Below are 15,872 nucleotides of genomic sequence, written 5' to 3'. Positions count from 1 at the left end.
TACAGGAACCTACAGGTAGAGCAAGAAGTAGAGAATTCTGAAGATCACAAAGACACGGTGACATCTGCACGCAAGGAGGCGAAGTGGAGTTCGCTTGTTCTCTACTTTTGCAAGTGGCGTACTTCTGTAACAGCTGTCATCTTATATACATATACATACTCGTATACTATTCTATGTAATTTATATGTATAAACATTTAATGCTTTTTATGCACAACAACATAACAAAAATGTAACAAACCCAAAATACAGTGTTTATGTTAAACGTGTATGTGTATATATGCATATGTATGTACACACACACATAATGAAATATATGGATGAGACAGTAAAGCCAGTGCCAAGGGGCATCATAAAATATTAGGTGTGGGTTCCTCACTGTCCGGGGCCAGAGGCGATACCGATGAATGATGAGGTGGTGGTCGGGAGTGCTGTGTCATGGCCACCAGCAAGGACTTGCTTCACTTCAGCATTCCTTCCAGGTTCGATCACTTCTTTTTGCTGTACAAATGATTTTAGCGTAGATTCCTGCCCACTGACAGCCGGATTAGAGTTGAGGATTACTTTCACCAGGCATATGAAAGCCCGAACCGCTACTCTCCGACCATGGAAGGCTGCATCAGGCTGAGTGGCCAGAAGGTTAGATTCACAAGCTTCCTGTCTTCTTCACCTCCCTTCCAGTTCAGCCTAAGAAAGAAGAATCAGTTGAGAAGTCTTGTCTTGTTAGTGTTGAGAAAACCTTTCAAACATAATAAAAGATGCAGTTGCTAGAAGGGTTAGCAAACTACTTGGCAGCAGAGTAATGTTCTTCTTTTCTGTTTTTTTTTTTTTTTTTTTTTTTGTGAGGGAACCTTGGTTGACCTCACAGATTACAAGGACCTTGTCAGCTTACAATCCCTTATTTTTTTTTTTTTAACTTTTTACACCTACAGCACCTGGTCTTCCTAGGTGGTCTCCCATCCAAGTGTTAACCAGGTCTGACCCTACTTAGCTTCCGAGATCAGACGGGATCGGGCTTGTTCAGGGTACCATGGCTGTAGACTTTAATGCTCTGATATAAGAAAAATGGTCCAGAGAACGAGCCAGTTAAATGCTGATGAGGATGTGCACTGCTGATGGGAATATACACTGATGCAGGTGCTGCGGAAAACAGCATAGCAGTTCCCCCCAAAATTATGCTTAGAATTATATGATTCAGCCATTCCACTTCTGGGAATGCACCCGGAAGAGTCGCTAACAGAGGCTTGAACAGATATCTGTGTACTTGTGTTCATAGCATTATTCGTACCGTGGTGCACGGTACGCACGACCCGGGACATTTCGTTCTCAAATGACTTGGCGTGCCACTGATTAAGGACTTTCCAATAGAAAAAAGACTGGCATGATACAAGCATGTTCTCTGGTATTATCAGTCTCTATCTCTGTATTGCAAACACTCGGCTCTCTCACGTCCTGTCGAACATCAAACTGGATATGCACTGACTCCCAGAGACACCTAGTTATCATCTGTCTTTAAGAACGTTTCGTTTTAGCCTAAGGATGATGTGGAATATCTGATGAGAAGGTCGCAGGTCTTCATTTGCAGTGAGAAGTCACTGTCTTAGTGTTTAAGAAGTCTTCAGTTATTCCCAATGGTTCTGACCAGTCAGCATAATCATCAAGGGGAACCCCACCCCCTCCCCACCCCAGCTTTGAAAGCAAATGCCAGTTAGAGGGAAACAAGGTGCACGCATCTTGTGATTCCTTCCATATTCATTCTCATTCTCTCTCTCTCTCTCTCTCTCTCTCTCTCTCTCTCTCTCTCTCACACACACACACACACACACACACACACGCAGAGAGAGAGAGAGAGAGAGAGAGAGAGAGAGAGAGAGAGAGAGAGAGAGAGAGAAAGGATTGGTTTAAATGAATAAATATGAGTGGAGGGAATAGTGCCGAAGAGGAGGGTACGGGTAGAGAAAAACACCAGGGTGTTTTTATTTTATTTTATTTTTCTATATAGCACTCTGGGAAGTTTTGAAGGAAAAAAAAAAAGATTTAAGAAGTGATACTTTTGAACTTCAGCCAAAAGCAAGCCGTCAAAATGGGACACTGTCTCTTTAAGTGCAAGCCTGCACAAACGAAAGGAAATTAATTAAGTATCCGACGCTGGTGTGGCGCCATGGAAAGAATACACAATCTGGGTCCAGCATGCCAAATCTGAAATGAAAATGAAGGTGATCCGTCATATTTGGCTGTTTTTTTAAGACAGAATATATATTTTTGAAAGTTGACTAAGCAATTACCCAAATTAAAGAAACTGGAAAAGCAAACAGTGGTAAAAATGCTTTAATTTTTTAGAGGGTAAATTAGTTTTAAAATGGGGGCCTTTTATTATCTTAATACCAAAGAGAAAGAAAAAAAAAAGCTGCCAGGGTGTTGCTTAACTCCTTAATGGCAGCATGTAGGAGAATTTATTTACTGCCTCTGCCAATGATAAAGCTTCCAAACTTAAGGAAAACTTAAGAGGTCTCAGGCTGCTTCTGAGCGCTAAGGAAGAGATGCTTAGTGTATGTTTCTGAATCTGAGATTTGTTAAAGGTCTTTTTTTCTTTCTTACGCGTGGATCTCCATGCTTTACTCTCCTGCCTGACATGCTGTCAACAGCCAGATGGATTCTGTTCCCTACCATCATCCCCTACCCCTCTGGACCACTAAACTTTTGGCAGGTAAGGGCGGTCTTTCATTGCCATGTTTCTAATTAGTCTCTGGGAAAAGCTAAGGGAAGAGACGAAAGGGCTTTAGCTGGAAAAAGACTCACCTAGAACACAGAAGGACACACGCCCAGCGAACCGTGTGGTCACCTCAACTTTTATTGTCCTTCAGCTTGGGAGAGAATATCAGAGGCAAAGCTTGTGGAGCTCCATCTTATTTCTCAATATCCTAGAGCTTTTCCTGATATCACAGGTGGGAGTAACTGGCAGAAGGAGACACCTCCTAAAATAGATATAGTATTTATGGAGATCGTTGAAGAGAAAGTTGTGTTAGGTTAGATTCTCTTTGTTGCTACAGGTGGAAAATCCATTAGAAATGGTGCTGAGACAAAAGTTAATTTCTTGTCTTTTATAAGTTAAAAGTTCCACCGAAAGTCTGGCTTCAACCATGATTAGATTTGACGCTTAGCTGCATGTGGTGGCCGGAGCCCTCACTTCCTAATGTTGGCAGTTCTTTCTCACTCTGGAGCCTTATCTTCCCTCCTGTAAGTCTAGCGGGAAAGAGGACGTTTCTGAGAGATCAAATGAAGGTTTTGGAAATTTTGCTGGTGTTGATGGGCCTTGACGGGCCTTGGGGTGTGTACCCATTTAAGAATTCTTCACTGTGTCCAGGGACATGAGGCGGGCGTAGAGTATCACCTTTGTCCCATGTTACAGCAGCTAGAAGCGGAGTTGGCTTGGTCTGGTCTGAAGTTCCTTGGGGAGGGTAGTTCTCTTTGATTGATCACTATATGATAGAGGAATATTATGAGTGGCAAAAAATAGGTTTGCTTGCCTTCTGAGAGGACTTGGTACCATTAAATGTTTTAAATGACCAACAATTGGTTCACAGCTAGGTCAGAGGCAACAGACTCCCAGCAGCAAACACAGTACAGGAGGATGGTTATAATGGGGAAGTTACTGGGAGCTGGCTTGGCGATGCGGTCACCAGCCCTTGGTTTAAAGTCAGGCCTGGGGCAGCGTATGGACTCAGCGTTCTCTGTACACTCCTGGCCAGGTTGCATAACCTCGTCGATCCTTAGTTGCCTTACTCGATAGCAACACCTGCCTTGTAGGGCGTATTCGTTTCCTAGGGCAGCTCTAGCAAATTATCACAAACTGGTCGGCTTAAAACAACAAAAGTGTATTCTCTCACGGTTGGAGACCAGAGGTCCAATATCCAGGCGCTGGCGTAGCCATTCTGTCTGAAGGCTCTAGGAGAGAAACCGTTCCGTATCTTTCTCTTAGCTTCAGCTACTGCCCGCAAGCCTTGGCGTGCCTCAGCTTCTAGACGTGCCACTCCAGCCCGGCCCCTATTGCGTCTTCCTTCGTGTGTCTCTTCTGTTTTTTATAGCGACGCCAGTCATGTCGGGCGAGGGTCTACCCTAACTCGGTGTGACCTTATTTTTTTTTTTAATCGAGATACAACTGACATACAACATTATGTAAGTTTAAGGTATGAAGTATACCGATTTGATGTATTATTATATTGTTATATGATTACCACCATAGCTTAGCATTAGCTGACATCTCTATCATGTCACATAATTATTATTTCTTTTTTGTAATAAGAAGAATTAAAATCTAGCCTCTCAGCAACTGTAAAGTTTATAATACAATCTTGTTGACTCTAATCAATATGTTGTGCATTAGTTCTCCAAGGCTTATTTATCTATTGGTTTCAAGTTTGTACCCTTAAACAGTATCTCCCCAACTCCTCCACTTCCTAGCCCCCAGCAACCACCTTTGTACTCTGTTTTTACAAGTTTGGCTCTTTAGATTCTGCATATAAGTAATACTATACTCCCGTGTATATATCCCAAGAAAATGAAAACGGAATATTGAAAGATATCTGTGCTCTCATGTTTATCGTAGTATTATTCACAATACCCAACATACGAGAACAACCTACGTGCCTGTTAGTGGATGAACTGATAAAGAAAAAGTGATACACACACCCACCAGAATGTTATTTAAATAACGTGAAGGAGATCCTGCCATTTGGGACAATGTGGATGGACCTTGAGCGTATTATGCTAAGTGAGCTCGGTCAGACAGAATGATAGATACTGCATGACATCATTTTAATTTGATTATCTTTGCAAACACCCAATTTCCAAATAAGATCCTCATTCGCAAGTGCTGGGGTTAGGACTTCAGCAGTTTGGGGAAGAAATAGTTCAATCCATAAGATAAGGTCACTGTGATCCTATGAGATGATGCATTTGACCATCATTATCAGCTCAGGCTCACTGGCCATTCATTTACATTGGGCAAACTTAGAGTAGGAGAGGATTTTTTAAAAAAAGTTTTATGAGGTCTAATAAATATATGGAAACATGTTCCAATTTAAGTATAACCTCAATATATTTTCAAATCGAGCACAACTGTGTAAACAGCACCCAGATCAAAACATAGAACATTGACAGGACACACGTATGGGCCGCATGCTATGCATACTTTTAGTCTCAGGGGATAAGACTATTCCAAAGAGGTTGTACCAAGTTACACTCTCTCAGTAAGATGTAAGAGTTTTTGTTGTGCAACATCTAGGAGGGGAATCTTAGGAGTTTCTTTAATTCTTCCCTGATGTCAAAAATCTCATCAAGAGCCATAAGAAGTCTACCAGAGAAAATCTTAGCATTTATCTTCTGGTCAAAAGAAAGAAATGAAAGGAAGGTTGTCTCCTACAGCCTTTTGGAGCATGAGTCAAGGCAGTCTTTCTGGGCTTCTGCACACTTAGGCAACTCTCCACATCACTATGGGACTTATTTGAGTTTCTGGGATTTCAGATTCTTGGGAACTTGGTATATCCCTTTTCTACCCTCGTTTGTTACCTTTAATTTAAATATAGGTGACTTATTTTTATTTGAACTTGGGAAGAAGGGACATGGGATATATTAGTAGTGCATTAATATATTTTCCAATGTCTCAGATCCAGAGAAATGAAATGAGTTGTCTAAGGTCAGCCTATGTGTGTTCGTGATTGAGGGGGGACTAGAAATCTCGGGTGTATTCAGGTGACGTTTACATTTAAATGTGCATATATTTCTATTTACTGAGAGAGGTGTCTTCCCTTATTTTTATTTGCTACAGTAATGTATGCCGATTGTTTAAAATGCAGAAGCTGTATCAGTATTTTATCACACAACATTGCTACCATTCTGTTCAGCTCCTCGAGTTCACATTCTCCCGATCTCTTCTCGGTTTTCTTCCACAGTCCGATTGTGTCAAACCTCTCTTTACTACTCCAAACACTTTATAAAGAACAGAATTCTTTTCACTTATCTTTTCTAGAAAGTGTAGGACTCAGAAGGAAATTACAGTCCCCAAATAAAACTTTAACTGGCTTTAATCATAGAAAGAACCATGCAAAGAAGGGGGTAATTTAAGATGGGCACAGGTGCATACTTCTAAGATGCTGCTTCTTAGAAACTCAGGATATGAAGAAGATGCCCATAGGTGTAATGGAAGTAACAAACACTTTGAAATCAATCTAGGTGAATTCAGATCTAGACTTTGCCCCTTGAACCTTTCCACAGCCTCAGTTTTGTCATCTTTAAAATGGTGACAGTGTTTCAAAAATTAGAAACTGAATAAAAAATACTCAGCCCAATATCTTAGAATGAATGGAACGCTGAGGCTTAGCCATAATTATTAGTACTATTAATAATCTATTATTATTATTAAAGTGAGGTATATTTCTGACACATTGATGTCTTTAATGTTATTAGGGTAATATGCTTACTAAGCTACATAGAAACTTTCTAAAACAAAGCAGAAGCACGAACAGCCGTCTCCCTAAATGCCTAACACTTAATGCAATATCAGCACAGATGTTACGAGAACCACAGTCTGTTTGTAAGTGCACTTTCAAACAGAAATGTGCCAGCACAGTGGTTCCCAAGCCCAGGTGGGCGTGAGTGTTCTCTAGGACTTTTAAAACATACAACATTCTGGGCGCCTTCCCTGAAATATTGACGGATGTGCCGGTTCGGTGCCCAGCTCTGGAGCCGCACTGCCTTGGCGTGGAGTCCAGCTCCTCCATTACTAGCTAGGTAACTTCGTGAAGTTATTTAGTTTTCTTGCCTGTGTTTTCCAATCTGTAGCATAGAAATAACACTTATATTTGCCTGGTACATAGAAAGAACTCAAAAAATGCTTGCTTTCATTAGGAGGTGGGAGGGAGTCTACATTAAAACCAAAACAAACTCCCTGGCTGATCTGGGATTCAGCTCTGCTTGAGGATCATCGGCCCTGAGACAGATTGTAACATAGTATTCTGGATAAAAATATTATACTTCAAACTATGACTTTTTAAATTCTTCACCCTTTCGGAGCTCTAGAGAAAACTAACTGTTCGAAGCTGGGAGAACGAGAGATTCCTCTGTCTGGAAGAAAATTAAATTATATATAGTTAGAAACAAATATATAAATTTCTGTTTGCAAAAATTATTCATATGTGGTTCTGTCCTTTATTTAATTACATTGAAATAACCTTAAAGTGGAAGAAAAATGAGAGAGAAATAGAGATAGATTTTGGGTTACAAGTTTAGCATTATGTGCTTCCAGCATTCAAACATGGTTTTTTCCTAATGGCACAAGCCACTCAAATGTCAGTTGCAGAAGTTTTTAGAAATCCTAACCTTTACATTAGCGATTAAAGAAATTCTGGATTAATATTTGAAATCGTATCATCATGTCCCCTTTGTGACTTGTCTGGCTCAGAATGTGTGAATTATTCCTGACTACTAGGTTCTTTCCTTTCTCTTCCTTTTTCCCAAGTACGAGACGGGGACTCCTTTCTTAGCTTCCATGTATCAAACCTCGCCTTGGTTTCCCATGCCAATCCGATGGAATTGCCACAAGTCGATTTTCAGATTGCCAGGGCTCTTTCCTGCACCCCACCCTCATGGCTGAGGTCCTCACACTGCTCAGATTCTCTGCCTGCCTGGATCTTTGAGCACTATCTGCTCTCACATCCAGAGGTGCCATATTTCGATTACATTTTATGATTTTGGTATTTTGAGTCTTCTCTCTTTTTTACTTGGTCAGTCTAAAGTTTTGTCAATCTCGTTGATATTAAAGAACAAATTTTTGACTTTCTTGATTCTCTTTACTATTTTTCTTTATTTCATTTATTCCTTCCCTAATCTTTATTATTTCCTTTGTTCTGATTACCTTGGGTTTAGTTTTCTTTTTCTAGGTACTTAAGTGGGAGATTCACTTATTGATTCGAGATTCTTCTTTTTTTTAATATAAGCATATATAACTATACATTTTCTTCTAAGCTATGTTTTAAATGTATACATTATAGTATGTTATATTTTTTCATTCATCTCAAAGCATTTTATATTTCTCTTGTGACTTCTTTGACATGTTAGTTATTTATGAGTTTAATTTCTACATTTTATAAATTTCCTAATTTCCGTCTGTTATTGATTTCTAATTTAATTCTATTTGTCAGACGACATACTTCGTATCATTTAAATTTGTTAAGGTTTGTTTTATGACCTAGCATATGTCTATCCTGGAGAATATTCCATATGCACTTGAAAAGAATGTGTGTTCTGCTGTTGTAAACTGTTCTAGTAAGTCCGTTAGGTCTATTTGTTTTATGTTGTTGTTCAGGCCTTGTATACTATTGTTGATCTTCTGCCTGGTTGTTCTAGCCATCATTTGAATTGTTTATTGATGTTTCCAACTATTATTGTTGAATAGTTTATTTTCTCTTAAATTTTTTTTTTTTTTGCTTTATGTACTTTGAGGCTCTGTTGTTAGGTGCATATATGTTAATATTTATTATATCTTCATGATGGAGTGACCGCTTGTTTTTTTTTATAATAAAGTTTTTCTTTATGTATCTAGTGATATTTTCACTTTTAAAATTTGGTATTTGTAAATCAGTACATATTAATATATAATTTCAGCGCTCTTATGGTTGCTATTTGCATGGTATATCTTTTTTTCCGTTTTTTAGCTTAAAGTATGGAATCGAAAGGGTATGTCCCATAAATAACATGGAGTCGAATGCTGGCGACATCGCCATTCCGGAAGTCTGCCCCTCTCTCGTCGTCGCCTTTTTCTTACGTTAGCATTTCCTCCTGTATATGGGGGTGCTAATCACGCCCAGAGAACCTGCATTCAGCAGAATTGCTAGGACTGGGCTCATGCTACAGAGAGAGCTTCTCTGACTTTCTCCAGGCTTCTGTTCACAGGGCATCTATGTCGCTTTGTTTCTTAACTGTGCTCAGAGTTCGGAGAGACAGTTCAGCAGATCGTCTGTAGGAAACTGGTTTGGTAATGTGTCGCTGGGGGAATTTTATTGAGAGGAATCTGCTGAGGAGCATTTTAAAGCCACCAGCCTGGGATTACCACAGATCTGGTCCAGAACGGCCTTTCTCCTGTCTAGGGACCAAAATAATATATAAAAGTAGTATTCTTTTTAATGCTGTCATACTCTCTAATAAGTAATTACTACTATACAGTTGATGAAGTGGAAATAAATCAATGGATTATAAAGATATTTAGAAATTCAATTACCCGCAGGACCATGTAATGAAATGGATATGGAGATAGAGGGGGGAAAGGGATGTATCAAGAATGACTCATAGATTCCTAGGACTATGCAAGAGTATATTAAATATATTGTAGACACACACATGCAGAGAGAGAGAGAGAAAGAGAAAGAAATAATAATCATCTGAATAGTCTCAGAAATTAAAAGCTATGGTGAAGATAGAAGAAAGAAAATCAGGGGGTAAGATAGTGTTTTACATAACGGAAGTGGTCAAAGGTATGATTTGCTACAGGGAAGTTATGACAGAAGAAGGCCATCTGATTCTGTGACTTGGAAGTCATTGGAAACTTTAGTAGGAATTGTTTGTGTTGACGGATGGGGAAAAGTTTTATTACAGATGATTGAGGAATGAATGGGAGATGACTTGGTGAGATAGCCACGTATAGGCAAGTGAAGACTGATATCAACTCCTTTTTTTTTAAAAAAAACTTGAGAGATGGATTTTATAGAGCAGGAAGGCACTCCAGAAATGAGGAGGTAATTCTCACCATGGAGAGGAAGTTCGCCATAAGAAAGGATAAAGGCATTAAAGACTGACTCCTATTGCATGGGGTGAGCACAGAGTAAAAAATATTGGAACTAGTCAGACACTTTGTCCTTGCATTTATTACCCATGTAACTCTGTGTAAGCAAGACATTTAGTCTTTCTGTGCCTCAGTTTCTTCATCTGCAAGATTACAGTAATTAAACATATACTGAAAGGTTCCCATAACAAATAAAATCATGTTTATTGATCAACATGTACATAAGCATTATTAACAGTTTCTTTCCTTTGACCCATTTACCTTACCTTATTTAATTTATATGAATCTATTTATTAATGTTTTGTTCTGTACACTGCCACCTTTGCTAGAGCTCGGGCTATTCCATTCAAGTCATCCTCACAATAAGCTTTATTTATTCAGCATCTATATGAACAAAGAGAATCTTCGAAGGGTTCAAGGATGGAAGTGACACCATGAGATTCGTATTTAAATAAGATTACTATGTCTCAGTTGTGGAGGGGAAAAGCTATGTAAGAGAGTGTAGGAGCATATGTAGTGACCTGGGCTACACAGGATAGTGCCCTGGAAATGATGATTGCTGTGGAGCAGAGTGAATGAATTGCTTTGGGAAATGTTAGGAGAATAGACAGATGCGGAAATTGAGTATAGCCAGTGGGTGAGGAGAAAGAATGAGATGAAGACGCTAGCGGTTCTGTAGGGATGAGTGGTGTCATTCATTGAGAGTTGTCTTGATCGGCTGAATGACTGCTGCGCCCACAAAGCAGTAAGTTGAGCAGGACAAAACATTAGTCACACACTCGATCTAAATTCAGAGGATTTCTAACAATGGTGTAGAACTAAATAGGCTTTTTGTGTCATCTCCGTAGGAGAACATGAAATACACAAAAAGGTCTATAAAATGTTTAGACAGTAATGCACCAAGGTGTCCCAGAACTAGTTATTTCAATATTCAGTTTCGTAGAAAATTTTTCTATGAATACTGCCAATCATGTAAAAACTCCTTGTGTTTTGACACGTGTCACTTATAGTAAAAGTTATTACAGGAAGTCAGTGGCCTTCCCCACATTCTCTCCAGACGTCGAAAACCCAGCCGTGGCTACTGTGGGTAAGCAGCAAGGAGCAACATGAGATTTCACCAAGTGCTTTTTCTTCTGTCTGTGTTATGACTGTCATCCTTTCAAAAGGAGTGGAGTGTAACAAAAGGAATGGGTTTTCCTGTGGCTAGATGGGCCTGAGAGGTTTGAAAAGTAAATCATTAAAGGGTTTTGTGATGAGATTGAAATATATTATTGATATGCCAAGCACCACATGGGTATAAAACAAAGCAAAGCAAACAGAGAATGTCTCCCCAATGACCCAAGTGAGGAATTTCCAGATGCTGTCACAGCAGGCTCCGCGGATGGGACCTTTGCTGCTTCCAGGAGGTCAACAGTGTGACCTTGCCTGGACACACACACACACTCACCAAACACATTCATGCATATACACTCTCTCTTTTAAATTTGGTATTTTAAACTTCTGATAGAATCTGATAGCTTTCCTGTCCTGATTGACTGTTGGACAATTAAATTGAGGTTCAGGGTACATACGTGATTTGTAGAGTCAGTAGAATTTCCCTTCTGCCAGAGAAAGAATAATTTCTACATTAAAATTATGATGGACAACTTTGGAGATCTTTTTTAATGATTCACAATCTAATAGAACATCAGAGTCAAAGAGAAATCTGAGACCAAGCCCTTAATTTTGCAGAGGTAAAGTAACAGAAGTTCGAGGTGACTTGTCACACCTAAGCTTAGGCAACTAACTGGTTAGTAGCAGAGCACAGATAAAAAAACAAAACAAACAAACAAAAAAAACAGTCATCCTATTTCCTTTCCGTGCTTATTTTATCACAATATCTTCTTTTCAGTTTTTCTCAGTGCCAGTCTGAAAGACAGTATGAATTATCCCAAACAGAAAATATTCTGGGAAGCAGTTCTTTATTCCCTTTGCTTTTCCTATGAATGTTTTATGCCGGGTTTTGCTTTCTTAAGATTATTTAAATTTCTGAGTAACCCATCATTGCTGAAATCCATGTTCTACAAACATACCATGTGGCAGAGGAAAAGCAATCTGAGATTTTAAAAAGTAAATTTCTACCTATAGAGTTTATGGTTTAGTTATCCGATATTGAACATAATTGCCTTTCTGTTTTTTTTTTTGTTTTTTTTTGCTAGAACGTGCAAACTTTAATGCATGTTCCAATAAGGGTCATTCTACCTCAGAACTGTATGTTCTTTCCAGCAGACAATTTTCTTTAAGCATATTTATTTCTAAAATGCATTAGATATATTTATTTTCTAAAACCTAGTTTATGGCAAGGCATATAATTTATACACAAAAAATAAAATAAATACACATGATGTAGAAGAAAGAACATGGACTTTGGAGTAAGGATAAACCTGGTTTATACACCACGTTCCAGCTTTGAGAAACTGAACACAGAAATCTAGCCTTGATTTCTTTGATGATGTTACTTGTAAGGTGCGGATGCCATAGTGTGATTTCATATTCCATTACAATTCTGTGAGCTACATTTGGGCTAAGTGATTCTGTTTTGAGAAATTAATAATAAAAATGTTTTCAGGAAACAAGACGTGATACACACATATATACATACACAAAATAATATTAGTCATAAAAAGGAATGAAATCTTGTCATGTACGACAACATGGTGCTAAATGAAATAAGCCAATCAGACAGGCAAATAGCATATGATTTCACTTCTTTGTGTCATCTAAAAAACAAAAACAAATAGAAAACATCCCCAGAAATAGACCCAGAGATGGAACAAACTGGTGGAGGCCGGGGTGGGGGTGGGGCAGCAGGAGGCAGTGGGATGGATTAAAAAAAAGTAATTACTAAAACAAGTGCTTTGAAAAGAAAAACATTAATACAAAGTAAAATGAAAGGGGATAGTGATTATTGTCCTTTTGGCATTCATGGAATGATTAAATTAATTTCAACATTATTCCAGTCTTGAAAAAATGTGGATGCCAAGGAAACTTCCAAAGGAATCATACAGTCTCTCCATTCAACTCCATTAAACGTTACAGTCCTTAAACCTCGTGGCTTCAAAGTAGGCTGGTCAGTTCGATGCTGTCACGGAACATCTTGACCACACACAGGACCATGGCTGCCTCTCAGAGCTGAAAATGTGTGCATTCCCTACAGGTGAGGGCGCAGCTCTAAATTGTAAGAGCTAGACAGCCTGGCCTGTGATCTGATGTCCATCTACGTAGGTATGGGTGTGGGAGTACGCAAACTCCGCTTGAAAAATCAGTGAATAGGTTCGGCATCTAGCAGACAGATGTCGATTAAATAGTTGTCTAATGAAAGGATGTGTGTGTCTTATGGACCTAAACAGATTATTTGGAGGTAAAGCTGGTTAAGAAAATTAGTAAAAGTATAAAATGACAGTGCTTGTAGATTTAAAAAATTGCTATCTTAAGTTTGAATTTCTCTGGACGTTTATTTTCTGTGACTTTAATTTTCTTTGAACATGTAGATAATAGACAATTCATTCCAAAACAATGGCAGATTTTTTTTTAAGTTCTTTACTAAGACAGCTGCTCTAGACACAAATGCCTCTTGCTTCTTTTTTCTTTTTTCTTTTTTTCCCCCCTTTTGCTCAGGGATGACTGTTTCCTTCTACAGATTAAAATGAATCTCAAGGTCAGAACATGCATTTTAGCTCTAAGTTCTGTTGATTTAGCACATTTTTTTTTTCCTAGTGCGATCCACTTCAATATTATTTGCATTTGGGGGGGTGACTTTTCTTCAGGTATTGATTTGTGTGGTTTGGGATCTTGATTTGGGTGCTTTCATGCAACCGCTTTTTACAGTGGTCTAAGTGGGACCATAAATGGGCTATTTTAGAGGTATTTTCATCCTAGCCCAATGCATGTGCAATCTTCTCAGTAAATAATACATTCCTACCAGTATCATAACCTTTCTGTAACCATTTAAATGAAAAAGAGGAAAGCCGTAAATACCTGGCATGGAATACTTAAACACCGAGACCTAGACTGTGTTAAGGCAGGGAATGAAAGATGTTTCTGCACTAGCTTTGATCAAGCTACGTTGCCACTGAGTGGCTAGGGGTTTGTCACGTGCAGTGAGACCACGGCCTGATCCAATGGCCAATGGTTAGTCCTGAGCCTCAGTCATAACTTGGAAGTCAGATCACAGGAAGTTCTGGAGTTTGTTTATATTTCCTTCGTAGAATATGCTATAACCAGAGAACTCATATTTTTGTTGAGTTTATGAACCAAATTCAATAAATGTCTTTAGACTTTTATAGTCACTTAAGAGCAGGGTTAAACTTTAGAGACAGAAACATTTGGATTTTTTTTTCCCTCCCTTTAATGGTTCCAAGGTCATGCTGAATACTGTAGATGAATCCATAAAATGATTATTTACTTATGTGAACGTTCCCAAAGATTAGTAGCTGGGAACGAGATGAGTAAAATATCTGGGTCCGTGAGTGACTCTTTTACTTATTTATGGGTTTACTTATTGTTTTATATTCTGGATGTTAGTGATCGTGTAGTCACATCCAGCCTACGTTGGCACAGACTTGTTTACACTAGGATAAACAGTAAAAACCCGAAGCACATTAGCGGACGCTGTGTGCCTCTTTCTGTCTTTGTCTTTGTCCTTGCTGAAGTTGTAAACAGTATATCCTAAGCGTACCTGGAAAGGTAGTGAGTGGTCCAAAGCAAATCATCACTTTTTCTCTTTGTTTACAGTGAGCTTCAGAGAGTACTTCTTTTCTTTCTTTTGGTCAAAAAAAAAAAATCCCTCTTTCTCCAGAAAATTTTAACAGTAAGAAATAACCCACAGCCGCACTCACATCATTAATAAGAGTTGTGAGCACTGGGCATCAGACGCTGGCCGGAGCTGCCCTTCCCGCCCTCCCTGAGGAATGCGAACTGCATTGTGCTGTAATGAGCCATACCCGAACTACTGTTTTCTGGTCCACTGTTTATTTGATTTCTTTATTGTAATGAAACTCAGATGGTGGGTGTTTACACTAGCAGTGTGCTGGGAGATCACGCTGGGAACCGTTCTAATTAGCTGCAAGTGGGTCTCAGAATTAGAATGGAGGAAAGAACAAATTTTTAGTAACGACTTTAAATTGAAGCCCTCATTTATTTTCATTATGGCCAGACCAGAAGCAAGCTAATGTTTCCCAGGTCCTTCGGCGCAGGGCCGGCGGCTCGGCGCGGTGGAGCCGCCCTCGACTCTTGGAGATGCTCTTCGGCCTCCATTGCTCCGGGAAAGGAAATTGTAAGGTAGGAGTGGAGCGAGACTCCCAGCCAGGCTTGTCAGAGCAGAAGGTGACGTACACAGGAGTTGCGGGGAACTTCTGTTCAACTTTGAACTGCGCTTCGCATAAGGAGCTGTATTTTTCTTGAGTTCTGTGATCTGATGACACCTTTTCCTGCCTGGGTGTATTCTCGGAAATGAAATCTCTTGGTGTTCATAGCAAAGTGGCCAGTGAATTGCATTTTAGCATTCAGCACATAGCAGAGACCACAGCTTAACTAGAAAATGGCTTGCTTTAATGAGCCAGTGTTTACATATCTTCTGAATTTGTGGTATTCATTTTTTTTTTTTTGGAAGCATCTAATTGGTCAATCATATGAGATTTGAGCTATCTAGTCATAATTCATTCAGAGGGTATCTCTAAAATGTATTTTCTGTAGCACAGAACATCCTTTTAATGGTTACAGCATGCAGCCAGATGCCTTCCAAGGCTTATTTTGGGATGTAATTCTAGTGCTCGAATTTGTACAACATGATTTATAAAAGCTGCAGTGGTCTCACCGAGTAATCAGAGTTCTCTGCAGAGGCACCTATGTGCATGTCTGTATGTACTTATTACCTCCCAAAGTTGGAGGTGACTTTATTGAGAGTTTTCAAAAAGCAAGGTTTAAAATATTTGATGAGTACTATGTAAAAATTAAAATGTGTTTTTTAGAAAATAGTGCAGTATTTATAAACTCGTACT

General features: G+C 39.1%; 1 pseudogene; it reads right to left on the bottom strand.

The window, feature by feature from the left end:
- Positions 1-922: 922 nt before the first annotated feature.
- On the bottom strand, positions 923-1,041 carry LOC118604781 (annotated as a pseudogene).
- Between the last annotated feature and the right edge of the window lie 14,831 nt (positions 1,042-15,872).

This window comes from Rousettus aegyptiacus, unplaced genomic scaffold (genome assembly GCF_014176215.1).
Source record: "Rousettus aegyptiacus isolate mRouAeg1 unplaced genomic scaffold, mRouAeg1.p scaffold_m13_p_6, whole genome shotgun sequence".
Taxonomy (NCBI): domain Eukaryota; kingdom Metazoa; phylum Chordata; class Mammalia; order Chiroptera; family Pteropodidae; genus Rousettus; species Rousettus aegyptiacus.
The sequence above is the reverse complement of the archived record's forward strand: the minus strand, read 5'-3'. Positions and strand labels throughout refer to the sequence as shown.